This window comes from Panthera uncia, assembly GCF_023721935.1.
Source record: "Panthera uncia isolate 11264 chromosome B3 unlocalized genomic scaffold, Puncia_PCG_1.0 HiC_scaffold_1, whole genome shotgun sequence".
Classification (NCBI taxonomy): domain Eukaryota; kingdom Metazoa; phylum Chordata; class Mammalia; order Carnivora; family Felidae; genus Panthera; species Panthera uncia.
The window spans coordinates 3403400-3414686 of NW_026057582.1; the positions used below are offsets into that span (position 1 = coordinate 3403400).

At 38.2% G+C, this 11287-nt stretch overlaps 1 non-coding gene across 1 annotated transcript; it reads right to left on the reverse strand.

The window, feature by feature from the left end:
- Positions 1-2601: 2601 nt before the first annotated feature.
- LOC125910621 (small nucleolar RNA SNORA33) lies at positions 2602-2731 on the reverse strand. The gene has a single exon (XR_007454116.1). It is a non-coding gene; the product is annotated as a small nucleolar RNA SNORA33 (small nucleolar RNA).
- Between the last annotated feature and the right edge of the window lie 8556 nt (positions 2732-11287).

Sequence of the window (11287 nt, forward strand, 5' to 3'; positions counted from 1 at the left end):
TCCCTTTGCTCATTTGTTTCGTTTCTTACATTCCATTTGTGAGTGAGATCGTATGGTATTTGTCTTTCTCCGATGGACCCATTTCACTTAGCGTGATACTCTCTAGCTCCATCCATGCTGCTGCAAATGGCAAGATTTCATTCTTTTTTATGGCTGAATAATACTCCATATATATCTTTGCCCATTCATCAATCAATGAACACTTAGGTTGCTTCCAAATCTTGGCTATTATAAATAATGCTGCTATAAGCATAGGGATTGCATGTATCCCTTTGATTTAGTGTTTCTGTATTTTTTTTTTTTGAATAAATACCCAGTAGTGTGATTACTGGGTCATACAGTAGTTCCATTTTTAACTTTCTGAGGAACCTCCATACTGTTTTCCACAGTGGCTGCACCAGTTTGCATTCCCACCAACAGAAAAAGAGGGTTCCCCTTTCTCCCCATCCTTGTTAACACCTGTTGTTTCTTGTGCTGTTGACTTTAGCCATTCTGACGGGTGTGAGCTGATATCTTGATTTGCATTTCCCTGATAACAAGTCATGTTGAACATCTTTCCATGTGTCTGTCGGCCATCTGTATGTCTTCTTTGGAGAAATGTCTGTGTCTTCTGCCCATTTTTAATGGATTATTTGTTTTTTGGATGTTGAGTTGTATCAATTCTTTGTATATTTTGGATACTAACCCTTCACTGAATATGTCATTTCCAATATCTCCTCCCATTCCTTAGGTTTTTCAGTTTTGTTCATTGTTCCCTTCACTGTGCAGAAGCCTTTTATTCTGATGGAGTCCCAGTAGTTTAATTTTGCTTTTATTTTCCTTGCCTCAGGAGACATATCTAGAAAAATGTTGCTATGGCTGATATCAGAGGAATTACTGTTCATGGTTTCTTCTAGTATTGTTATGGTTTCGGGTCTCACAGGTTTTTAGTGCATTTTGAATTTATTGTTGTGTATGGCATAAGAAAGTGGTCTAGTTTCATTTCTTTCGCATGTGGCTGTCCAGTTTTCCCAATGCCATTTGCTGAAGAAAGTCTTTTTCCCATTGGATATTCTTTCCTGCTTTGTTGAGGATTAATCAACCATATAATTGTGGGCTTATTTCTGGGTTTTCTATTCTATTCTGTTCTATTGATCTATATGTCTATTTTTCTACCAGTGCTATACTGTTTTGATGACTACAGCTTTGTAGTATAACTTGAAGTCTGGAATTGTGATGCCTCCAGCTATGTTTTTCTTTTTCAAGGTTGCCTTGGCTATTTGAGGTCTTTTGTGGTTCCATATACATTTTAGGGTTGTTTGTTCCAGTACTGTGAAAAATGCTGTTGGTATTTTGGTAGAGATTGCATTTAATCTGTACATTGCTTTGGGTAGTATAGACATTTTAACAGTATTTGTTCTTCCAATCCATGAGCATGGGATGCCTTTCTGTTTCTTTGTGTCATCTTCAATTTCTTTCCTCAATGTGTTATAGTTTTCAGAGTACAGGTCTTTTACCTCTTTGGTTAAGTTTATTCCTAGGGGCTCTATTAGTGCTTTATTATTTTTGGTGCAATTGTAAACGGGATTGTTTTCCTAATTTCTCTTCATCAGACATGGACTTCAAAGTAACCATCATCGACGTGCTTAAGGCAACAGGAAAAAGATCAAGAAAATGCATAAAAAGGTGGAGAATTTCAAAAGAGAACTAGAATCCATTAAAAATAATCCAACAGGAATTCTAGAGCTGAAAAAGACAGTATCTGAAATAAAAGGACTCACTAGAAAGATTTAACAAAAGATTAGACAAAGTGGAAGACAGATTTATTGGGTGATGATGGCATCTACTTCCAGCCTCTCACTTTCAACCTTCCTGTGCCCTTCAGCCATTCCTCTGTGTAGAGTGTCCACCTGGTCAACAGCACACAGTGGGTCTTGATTTTTACCAAGCCTGACATTTTTGTCTTTTAATTGGAGTGTTTATCCCATTACATTTAATAAAATGAACTTATGGTTAGCTTTAAGTCTACCATCGTACCATGTTTTCTATATGTTCAATTCTGTTTCTTTTTCCTTAACCGACCTTTCCTACTTTATTTGAGAATAATCAAGTATTCGTACATTTGACCTGTTAGATGTTTAGGTAGGCATTTTTGTATCACTTCAGTGGTTTTATAGGCTAGAGATTTCAATATGCATTTCTGATTTGCTACAGTCTCCCTTAAATTCACACTTTTATCACTTCCCAGACAGTGCAAGAATGTTAGAAAAGCTTTGCTACAATTTTCCCCTTCTGCCCTGTATGCTGACGTTTTCACATATTTTTACTTCTCTTTTATAAGTTATAAATGGTTAACATATATTCATAAAAGTAATGTAAATATATATTTAACCACTTAGTCCTCATATTCCTCATTCTTTCCCATAATTCTGTGCCTCCCTCTGGGACTATTTCCATTTGGTCTAAAAAAACTTGCTTAGTATTTCTTGTATACTAAGCTAGTAAGCTGGTGACAAAATCACTTCGCTTTTGTTCGTCTGAAAATTTTGTTCATTTCACCTTCATCTTTTTCTTTTTTTTTTTTTAAAGAACTTTTTATTTATTTTTAATCACTTATTTTTTTCTTGTAGTCATTTCCAGGGATCTTAATGACTTCAGTGTCTTTAAGGCTCGTAACATGGCATTACTATTGCCAGCGTTTTTTAAATTTCTGCGGAAACACATTCAGGTAAAAAGATTCATTGGCCGGCTTAAGAATTTTATATATTGAAACAACTATAGATTTATTGGAGGTTGCGAAGGTAGCACACAGAGGTCTCACATGCTCTTCCTTCAATGTTTCCAGTAGTTGCATCTTGTATAATTATGGTGCCTATCGCAAGCAGAGAACTGACATCGGTGTGATGTGTATGCGCAGTTGTATACCATCTTGTTACACGTGTAGATTCACACAATCGTTTATGAAGTTGAGACACAGAACCATTCCATCACCACAAAGATCTGTTGGCGTCCACATTTTGCCACCTTGAGTGAAATATAGAAAACTTCCTCCCTTTTGGTCCCTTTGCCTCCCCTGTTTCTAATAGAATTATCTTAAGGATTTCCTTTACACACATTGAAATCTACACCTGGCAGTGTTACACCTTTTGGTTTGGCCATCAAACATAATTTAGAAAACTCAAGAGAGAAGAAAACTCTATTGCATTTACTCATTATTTGCTCCTGATGCCGTTCCTTTTTCCTTTCTGATCTTCCAAGATTCCTTTTTTTTTTTTTTATCATTTCCCTTCTGTTTCAAGAACTTCCTTTGGCCAGTCTTTTAAGATCTGCTGGTATACAATTCTCTTAGCTTTCCTTCACCTTAGAGTATTTTACTTCCCATTCCTTCTGGAAGGAATTTTGCCTGATACTTCCCATTCCTTCTGGAAGGAATTCAGAGCTAACAGTTCTTTGCTTTTAGCGCTTGAAAAAACGGGTCCCTTCCTTCCAGCCTCCCTGGTTTCTGAAGAGAAATCCACTGTCACTCAAGCTGGCTTCCTCCCATAGGTTACATGTCATTGCTCACTGCTTCAAGATTTTTCCTTGGTCTTTAGTTTTCTGAAGTTTGATCAGGATGTGTTGTGGTGTGGGTTTCTTTGGGTTTATCAGGGTGGGTGTTGGCTCAACTTCTTGAATGGGTAGGTTTATGTCTTTTGCCAAATTTGGGATGCCTTCAGCCATATTTCTTTGAATGGTTTTCTGGCTCTGTACTCTTTGCTCTTTCCTTCGGGGACTCCAATGATATGAATGTTAGACCTTTTGTTATCATCCCACAGGTCCCCGAGGGTCTGTTCATTCTTTGGCGTTCTATTTTCTCCTCTGTTCAGATTTGTTGCTTTCGGTTTTTTCTACCCCCACGTTCACTGATTCTTTCCTCTGTCCTATCCATTTTTCTGTTGACTCCATACAATGAGATTTTAATTTGGGTTAATGTATCTTTTAGTCCCCGAATTGCCATTGGGATCTTCTTTCTATTTTCTGTTTCTTTGCTGAGACTTTCTATACTTTTATTTGTTTCAAGCGTGTTTGTAATTGCTCATTATGATGAGCTGCTTTAAAATCCCTTCTGGATAATTCCAACACTAGTACCATCATCTCCTTCTTAGCGTCTATTAATTGTTTTCTCACTCACTCGATGTGCTCCTGGCTCTAGGATAATTCTGGCTTTTCTATTAGATCCTGAATATCTTGGAAATTATGTCTGAAACTCTGGATATTGTCTCACACGTCCCATTGCTGTATTCTCATTTTTTTTTCTCCTCCAGTTTTTCGGGCTTCATTTTGGTCAATTCCTATGGACTTGTCTTGAAGTCCACTAATCCTTTTTCTTTACGCTGTGTCAGATAATGAAATTTTAAATTCTTGATTGCCATCTCATTCTTTTCTAGAGACTCCATTTATCTGTTGAAATTCCCCATCTTTTAATACATGTTGGCTATCTTCTGCTCTAATCTGATTTTTAAATATTTATAATAGTTATCTTAAAGCTTTTGACTGCTAAATTCAGCATCAGGGTCATCTATTGGTCTGTTTCCTGTGACAGTTTTTTTCCCCCTGATTTGGGGGTCACATTTTCCTGCTTCTTTGCATGTCTTGCAAATAGTGACTTTATGCTGAGCATTTTCTTAAAAAAAAAACCAATAAAGGCTAAAATAAATATTAATTTTCCCCCAGAGACAGTGTGCCCTTTTCCCTTTTACACAGGTAGAATTAGGAGTTTGGTCGGGTCTGGATTACTGGTCTAGTTAGTTTGAGTTCACCTCTGGTTCTGAATATTTTGAGGGTATGGTCTGTTCTGTTTGCCTAAGAGATTTCTTCCTCCAGCAGGACATTGGTATGTAAACACCACAAGATTATTTTTTATCTCTGTGATTCACTCTGGATTTTCTCTGACTTTCTCTTTTGCTCTTAATACCACCTATTGAATTTTTAATTTTAATATTTTTCATTTTTAGAACTTCCATTAGACTCTTTTAAAAGTACAAATCCCAGGTCCTCAGTGATTTTCCCTCTTTCCTTGCACATATGAATCAGAGTTATTTTAAAATTCTTTCATTGCTAGCCTCAAATGTCTGAATCATCTGTGAGTCAAAACTTCACAAAAATCATTTATGATTCAAAACCTATTGTTATTATTATTATAGTTTTGTTCTCTTTTGTCATTTTGTGTCTTCACCAAAATGAAACTTTTGGTTTTCAGTCATTTGGTCCTTTATTTTAAAAATAAATTTTTAAAAAATGTTTATTTTTGAGAGTGAGAGAGAGATAGAGTGCGAGTGAGGGAGGGGCAGAGAGAGAGGAAGACACAGAATCGGGAGTAGGCTCCAGGCTCTGAGCTGTCAGCACAGAGCCTGATGCGGGGCTCAGACTCTAGAACCACGAGATCATGACCTGAGCTGAAGTCATATGCTCAACCGACTGAACCACCCAGGCATCTCGATCCTTTTTTTTGCGTTACAATTTTTGTTTGGATGCCAGATGTTGTAGATATAAAGGTGAAGAGACTCTACATTATGTTATTTTCCTCCAAAGAGGCTTTTTCTTCTGGCATGCAGTCTACCAGATCTCCTTGACCTTGCTGAGCGTTGGTCTTAAGTTCTATTAGGGTTGGCTTATTCTAATTTCCCCTCACTCCTAGGATAATCTGTACTCCTTGATGTGATCCTTAGTCCCAGAGCATTTCCCTAGCTTCTAAGATGTGGCCCTTTTGCAGTCTCATCTGAAAGCCCAGGGGCTCTCCCAAAGACCCTCGGTCCTGCGGGGCATGAACTCCAACATCTGCCTCTATCGTTCTTCACTGGCTGGTGTGTCCCCCTTAGCTCCTTAGTCTACCAATCTGTTTGCATGGAGTCTTAGGGTCTCACCCTGAGCAATCACAACTTGAGACGGTGACTTGAGAGGCATTTGTGCAGAGAATTTCACCATCTCACAATTCTACCCCTCAAGTCCCAGCTGATTTGGCAGCTCTGAATCCACTCTGTCTCCCCAATCCCCTAGGTCTTCTGCTTTCTGTCTGGATTTGGTGTCCTTGCATTGGGAAGTGGAAAATGTCCCTATGGAAAAAGTGGGGATGTTTGTGCAATTCCTACCACGCACTTATCTCCTCTCACAGGGCGTATCCTTTCAAATTCTGTCCGCCTTGGCTGTTCTCCAGTGCCCTCCCAAGGTTTTTTCATCTATTTTTCAGTTGTTGTCAGCAAGGGGCTTAGCTCTCCAAGGCATTTCCTATGGCCGGAGCTGGAATCCTCCTTTTAAAATTTCATTTTTTAAATTCAATGCTTTATGCTCAATGATGATAAAATTCCACCCAAGTTGTCTGATGGGAGCTTCCTCAGGCCAATTCTTATAAAATTTTGACATGTCTCCATGAGTTTTGAATGCTTCCTTACTTTCTGGCACCAATAATTTTGACTTTTCTTGCCCCAGGCCTGTTACCAACTTCTAGGTCAATTCAGCGGAGAGAGCTAACAAGTAAATATTTAAGAATTAGCTCATATTGATAGTTCTAATTTCATTCCAACATCTTGGGGTTCTTCCAGTCCTCCCCACCTCATTTGTGCACCCTCCTTCTTGTACAAAGAACCTTGGTTTTTAATAACATCCATGTTTACTTTTTTGCTCAACCCTACACAGAAAATAGTTTAAGAATTGCAGTGCCCAAATCCACTGGCAACAATGGACTTCTCACTAAAAGTTCAGAATTTCTTTTCTTTTTCAAAGCTCAGAATTTTTCTTTTTAATTTAATTTTTTATTTTTTAAAATTTACATCCCAATTAGTTAGCATATAGTGCAACAATGATTTCAGGAGTAGATTCCTTAGTGCCCCTTACCCATTTAGCCCATCCCCCTCCCACAACCCCTCCCAAAACCCTCAGTTTGTTCTCCATATTTATGAGTCTCTTCTGTTTTGTCTCCCTCCCTGTTTTTATATTATTTTTATTTCCCTTCCCTTATGTTCATCTGTTTTGTCTCTTAAAGTCCTCATATGAGTGAAGTCATATGATTTTTGTCTTTCTTTGACTGACTCATTTCACTCAGCATAATACCCTCCAGTTCCATCCGTGTAGTTGCAAATGGCAAGATGTCATTCTTTTTGATGGCCGAGTGATACTCCGTTGTATATATAAACCACATTTTCTTTATCCATTCATCCGTAGATGGACATTTGGGCTCTTTCCATACTTTGGCTATTGTCGATAGAGCTGCTATAAACATGGGGGTGCATATGTCCCTTCGAATCAGCACACCTGGATCCCTTGGATAAATGCCTAGTAGTGCAATTGCTGGGTTGTAGGGTAGTTCTATTTTTAGTTTTTTGAGGAAACTCCATACTGTTTTCCAGAGTGGCTGCACCAGCTGGCATTCCCACAGCAGTGCAAAAGAGATCCTCTTTCTCTGCATCCTCGCCAACGTCTGTTGTTGCCTGAGTTGTTCATGTGAGCCATTCTGACAGGTGTGAGGTGGTGTCTCATTGTGGTTTTGACTTGTATTTCTCTGATGATGAGTGATGTTGAGCATTTTTTCATGTGTCGGTTGGCCATCTGGATGTCTTCTTTGGAGAAGTGTCTATTCATGTCTTTTGCCCATTTCTTCACTGGATTATTTGTTTTTTGGGTGTTGAGTTTGATAAGTTCTTTATAGATTTTGGATACTAACCCTTTATCTTATATGTTATTTGCAAATCTCTTCTCCCATGTGTCAGTTGCCTTTTAGTTTTGCTGATTGTTCCCTTTGCTGTGCAGAAGCTTTTTATTGTGATGAGGTCCCAGTAGTTCATTTTTGCTTTTGTTTCCCTTGCCTCTGGAGACGTGTTGAGTAAGAAGTTGCTGCAGCCAAGATCAAAGAGGTTTTTGCCTGCTTTCTCCTTGAGGATTTTGATGGCTTCCTGTCTTGTGTTTAGGTCTTTCATCCATTTTGAGTTTATTTTTGTGTCTGGTGTAAGAAAGTGGTCAGGTTTATTCTTCTGCATGTCGCTGTCCAGTTTTCCCAGCACCACTTGCTGAGGAGACTGTCTTTATTCCATTGGATATTCCTGCTTTGTCAAAGTTTAGTTGGCCATATGTTTGTGGGTCCATTTCTGGGTTCTCTATTCTGTTCCATTGATCTGAGTGTCTGTTCTTGTGCCAGTACCATACTGTCTTGATGATGACAGCTTTGTAGTATAGCTTGAAGTCTGGGATTGTCATGCCTCCTGCTTTGGTTTTCTTTTTCAAGATTGCTTTGGCTATTCGGGGTCTTTTCTGGTTCCATACAAATTTTAGGATTATTTGTTCTAGCTCTGTGAAGAATGCTCGTGTTATTTTGATAGGGATTGCATTGAATATGCAGAGTGCTTTGGGTAGTATCGACATTTTAACAATACTTGTTCTTCCTAGCCAGGAGCATGGAATATTTTTCGATTTTTTTGTGTCTTCTTCAATTTCTTTTATAAGCTTCCTATAGTTTTCAGCATATAGATTTTTCACCTCTTTGGTGAGATTTATTCCTAGGTATTTTATGGTTTTTGGTGCAACTGTAAATGGGATTGATTCCATGATTTCTCTTTCTGCTGCTTCATTGTTGGTATATAGGAATGCAACCAACTTCTGTGCATTGATTTTCTATCCTGCAACTTTGCTGAATTCATGAATCAATTCTAGCAGGTTTTTGGTGGAATCTTTTGGGTTTTCCATATAGAGTATCATTTAATCTGTGAAGAGTGAAAGTTTGACCTGCTCCTGGCCGATTTGGATGCCTTTTATTTCTTTGTGTTGTCTGATTGCAGAGGCTAAGACTTCCAATACTGTGTTGAATAACAGTGGTGAGAGTGGACATCACTGTCTCATATCTGACCTTAGGGGGAAAGCTGTCAGTTTTTCCCCATGGAGGATGATATTAGCATTGGGCCGTTCATATATGGCTTTTATGATCTCGAGGTATGCTCCTTCTATCCCTGCTTTCTTGAGGGTTTTTATCAAGAAAGGATGCTGTATTTTGTCAAATGCTTTCTCTGCATCTGTGGAGAGGATCATATGGTTCTTGTCCTTTCTTTCATTGATGTGATGAATCACATTAATTGTTTTGTGGATATTGAACAAGCTCTGCATCCCAGGTATAAATCCCACTTGGTTATGGTGAATAATTTTTTAAATGTATTGTTGGAGCCGGTTGGCTAATATCTTGTTGAGTATTTTTGCATCCATGTTCATCAGGGAAATTGGTCTATAGTTCTCCTTTTTAGTGGGGTCTCTGTCTGGTTTTGGAATCAAGGTAATGCTGGCTTCATAGAAAGAGTTTGGAAGTTTTCCTTCCATTTCTATTTTTTGGAACAGCTTCAAGAGAATAGGTGTTAACTCTTCCTTAAATGTTTGGTAGAATTCCCCTGGAAGCCATCTGGCCATGGACTCTTGTTTTTTGGGAGATTTTTGATTACTAATTCGATTTTCTTACTGGTCATGGGTCTGTTCAAATTTTCTATTTCTTCCTGTTTCAGTTTTGGTACTGTATATGTTTCTAGGAATTTTTCAACGTTTTTTATTTTATTTTTGGGACAGAGAGAGACAGAGCATGAACGGGGGAGGGGCAGAGAGAGAGGGAGACACAGAATCGGAAACAGGCTCCAGGCTCCGAGCCATCAGCCCAGAGCCTGACGCGGGGCTCGAACTCACGGACCGCGAGATCGTGACCTGGCTGAAGTCGGACGCTTAACCGACTGCGCCACCCAGGCGCCCCTAGGAATTTTTCCATTTCTTCCCAATTGCCCATTTTATTGGCATATAATTGCTCATAATATTCTCTTATTGTTTTTATTTCTGCTGTGTTGGTTGTGATCTCTCCTCTTTCATTCTTGATTTTATTTATTTGGGTCCTTTCCTTTTTCTTTTTGATCAAACTGGGTAGTGGTTTATCAATTTTGTTAATTCTTTCAAAGAACCAGCTTCTGGTTTCATTGATCTTTTCTACTGTTTTTTTCAGTTTTGATAGCATTGATTTCTGCTCCAATCTTTATTATTTCCTGTCTTCTGCTGGTTTTGGCTTTTATTTGTTGTTTTTTTTTCCATCTCCTTAAGGCATAAGGTTAGGTTGTGTATCTGAGATCTTTCTTCCTTCTTTAGGAAGGCCTGGATTGCTATATACTTTCCTCTTATGACCGCCTTTGTTGTGTCCCAGAGATTTTGGGCTGTAGTGTTATTTTCACTGACTTCCATATACTTTTTAATTTCCTCTTTAACTTCTTGGTTAGCCCATTCATTCTTTAGTAGGATGTTCTTTAGTCTCCAAGTATTTGTTACCTTTCCAAATTTTTTCTTGTGGTTGATTTCGAGTTTCATAGCATTGTGGTATGAAAATATGCACGGTATGATCTTGATATTTTTGTACTTACTTAGCGCTGATTTGTGTCCCAGTACATGGTCTATTCTGGAGAATGTTCCATGTGCACTGGAGAAGAATGTATATTCTGCTGCTTTAGGATGAAATGTTCTGAATATATCTGTTAAGTCCATCTGGTCCAGTGTGTCATTCAAAGCCATTGTTTCCTTGTTGATTTTTTGATTACATGATCTGTCCATTGCTGTGAGTGGGGTGTTGAAGTCTCCTAATATTATGGTATTACTATCGATGAGTTTCTTTATGTTTGTGATTAAATGATTTATATATTTGGGTGCTCACACATTTGGCGCATAAATGTTTACAACTGCTAGGTCTTCTTGGTGGATAGACCCCTTGATTATGATATAATGCCCTTCTGCATCTCTGGATACAGTCTTTATTTTAAAGTCTAGATTGTCTGATATAAGTATGGCTACTCTGGCTTTCTTTTGTTGACCATTAGCATGGTAGATGGTTCTCTATCCCCTTATTTTCAATCTGTAGGTGTCTTTAAGTCTAAAGTGGGTCTCTTGTAAACAGCATATAGATGGGTCTTGTTTTCTTATCCATTCTGTTACCCTATGTCTTTTGGTTGGAGCATTGAGTCCATTGACATTTAGAGTGAGTACTGAAAGATATGAATTTATTGCCATTATGATGCTTGTAGAGTTGGAGTTTCTGGTGGTGTTCTATGGTCCTTTCTAATCTTTGTTGCTTTTGGCATATATATATATATATATATATATATATATATTATATTTTTTTTCATCTTTTCTCCCCTCTAAGAGTCCCCCTTAAAATTTCTTGCAGGGCTGGTTTAGCGGTCACAAACTCCTTTATTTTTGTTTGTCTGGGAAACTTTTTATCTCTCCTATTTTGAATGAAAGCCTTGTTGGATAAAGAATTCTTGGCTGCATA